The sequence below is a fragment of the Pongo abelii genome, chromosome 12 (assembly GCF_028885655.2).
Source record: "Pongo abelii isolate AG06213 chromosome 12, NHGRI_mPonAbe1-v2.0_pri, whole genome shotgun sequence".
In the NCBI taxonomy this organism is placed as follows: Eukaryota; Metazoa; Chordata; class Mammalia; order Primates; family Hominidae; genus Pongo; species Pongo abelii.
Window position 1 is genome coordinate 102,610,772 of NC_071997.2, and position 3,149 is coordinate 102,613,920.

The 3,149-nt window shown below is 41.5% G+C and overlaps 1 non-coding gene across 1 annotated transcript; it reads right to left on the bottom strand.

Annotated features, from left to right (window-relative positions):
* Positions 1-458: 458 nt before the first annotated feature.
* On the bottom strand, positions 459-592 carry LOC112132177 (small nucleolar RNA SNORA64/SNORA10 family). Its single transcript, XR_002913985.1, has one exon. It is a non-coding gene; the product is annotated as a small nucleolar RNA SNORA64/SNORA10 family (small nucleolar RNA).
* Between the last annotated feature and the right edge of the window lie 2,557 nt (positions 593-3,149).

A 3,149-nucleotide genomic window follows, 5' to 3' on the forward strand; every position in this document is an offset into this window, starting at 1 on the left:
GGTTTGTCCAAGATCATCTGTTTTGTAAATAACAAAAACAAGATTTTACCTAGATCTAACAAACTCCAAGCCATGTATATTAGCATGGCTTAAAACAGTAGAAATATATTATCCTACAGTTCTAGAGGCTAGAAGTCTAAAATCAAGGTGTCTACAGGGTCATGTTCTTCCAAAGTCTCTAGGGAGGGATCCGTCCTTGCCTATTTTAGCTTCTGGTGGTTGCTGGCAGGCCTTGGTGCTCCTTGGCTTACAGACAGACACAGCATTCCATCTCTGCCTCCATCTTGGTGTGGCCTTCTCCTCTGTGTGTCTGTATCTCTGCATCCACATTTCCTTCTTCTTATAAGGACCCCAGTCATCCTGGATTTAGGAAACACCCCAATCCAGTACAACCTCATCTTAACTTCATTACATAGGCAAAGACTCTATTTTCTTTTTTTTTTTTTTTTTTACCCAAAAATTGTCGCACTCCTAGGAACAGAGAGGCCATTCTGGGCAGGTCTGTCGTGCATTAGGAGAGCCTTTCTCTGTCTCCCTGAAAACACGCCAAAGCACACACTGGACCCATGTGGTTAAGCAGAGCTGAGAGACCATGGCTATGCCCCATGCGTGGACCACCTACTGAAGTAGCCCAGGGTGGCAGTGCAGCCCCAGGCTGAGGTGTAGCAGTCATCGATACTGCAAAGGCTCTATTTTCAAATATGCTCACATACATAGGTTCCAGAGGGTAAGACCTGAATACATCTTTTGGGGGGAGACAATTGAACCTATAGCACCATATTTTCCCTATTATATTTGCTGCTTCAGATGAAAGATCACTAAAACATCAAATTCTTCACTCTGAGACATTATTTGTTCTCGGTTTTGCTTGAAGACACTATTGTGTGGTGGACAGAAACAAGCCTAGTTCTTGAGCTGTGGGCTGTAGTTCAGCTCTGCTAATCACTGGAAGGGACTACTGTCATTTGCTCCCCCAGGGCCTCAGTTTCCTCGTAAGTAATATATAGAAGCTACACTAGATGGGTGATAAGGTCTTTTTCCAGCCCTAGATACTGACGTGATGGACTACAAAGACTATAAAGACAAAATCTCATACAGCACCTCTCTCTGTCCAAATTACAGCTATTTTAACCCTATTTGATAATATTTACTTAGCACTAGATATCCATCTCTAATTATATTGCTTTTTTGACTCCTCAGGGACAGTGATCACACCTGGCACCTAGTGTGGCCTGAAGAAATGCTTGTTAAATAAACAATATAATAGAGTGATAAGAACTCAGGAGATAGGGAATTCGAATGTTGAATTATGTTGGCTTGCTCACTGAGTGCTGCATGGGTTTGCCTTGTTTTCCCAAAGGGACTGTAAGCTTCCAGCCAACAGAGCTGTCCTCTGTTCTTTACAATGCTTGAGATAGAGCTAGAGAAAGTAGAGGTGCAATACATAGTTAAATTCCCCACCCCTTATTCATTTTTACATAAACACATACATATGATCCTATCATTCCTGCTGGCTGTTTTTCATGGTTTTCTTTTGTTTGGTTCCACCTTTCATCTCTCCTCCATCCTCTTCAGCACCCACCACCACCCAAAATCCTGCTGGGTAGTTGATGTTAACCTGGTATGTTTCTTTCCATATTTTGCTCCGTACATGCAGACTCATCTGGGCACATATACGTGTACAGAATTATTCATGTACATAAGTGGAGGGTTGTTTGTCATTGTTTTATACAATAGGAGCATGTTATAGATGCTTTAAAGGCTGAAGTATCTTGCTTTTCTCAATCAATAATACCTGGTGGAAATCCACCCAAGTCCATTGATGTAACTCTAATTTGTACTTTTAATGGATGCACAATATATCATGGTGTGCGCGTACTGTAATTTATTCAGTGACTGCCTAGCAGATGGGCAGTATTTGATTTATTGATCACTTGTTCTTGAGGAAGAGTTGCTGAGAATTTGCTGATCTTACTGCCAAAGTACACTCCTTGTCCCCATTTTACCACCATCCCTCTTCCCTCTTCCCCACCCAGGTGTTCACATGAGCCTGCCGGCACTTGGAGTTCTGATTTCTCCCACCGAATCTAAATCCACTTGGTTCTCAATGTTTCATCTTTAATGGGATCTGAGGCTTTTAAAAATGGAATCCAGACTTTCTGGGCTGTTTCCAAAGGAGATGACTTTTTACTTAATGGCGTCAACCCCAGTAATCCTGCCTGAAATCTAATCAACACATCAGACAAGGGAAGAGAAGGCTGTGTCTGGAGTGAACTGGAAGGCGCCTTCTATAATAAGATGTGCCTCCTCTTGATTAGGAGCCCTGAAAGGAGTAGAACAGGGAGAGAAAATTTTTCAAAGTCCCTTCCTCGTACGGAAAGGTAGCAGAGCCAGTGGCCAGAACCCTGGCCCCGGAGTCAGGCCTCTGAGCTGAAGCTGTCTGCTTGCGGTTCTTCCCAGAGCCTCCTATCTTCCAGGGCATCAAGAGAGCAGCAACTTCTAAGTTTCTTATTTATTTTTAGAATTTTTTATTGTAAAATATACCATCTATACATAAAAGTACAGTATTGCATCACTTAACCATGGGAATAGAGTCTGAGAAATGTGTCCTTGGGCAATTTCATCGTTGTGCAAACATCAGGGTGTACTTACACAAACCCAGATGTTGTAGCCTACTACACGCCTAGGCTGCATGGTAGAGCTTATTGCTCTGAGTCTACAAGCCTGGACGGAATGTTCCCGTATTGAATATGTAAGCAAGTATAACACAATGGTAAGAATTTATGTATTTAAACATATGTAAACATAGAAAAGGTACAGTAAAAATACAGTGTTATAATCTTATAGGACTACCATTGTATATATGATCCATCACTGACCAAAACGTCCATATGCACTGCATGACTGTATATAAAACCTAAATGTTATGAAGAGCTTAATGGATTACTGTAAGTGATCATCTGTGCAACCAACTCCAGGTCAAGAAACCTCCAGAACACCATCTGTACTCAAGGAGCCCTATCAGGCTTTTTCCTGATTATAACTCATTCCTTCCTCACTAAAGACAGTGGTATCCTGACTTCTATGAGAACCACCTCTTTGCATTTATTAAAAAAAAATAGTGTAGCTTCTTTTGTGCAATTATATAT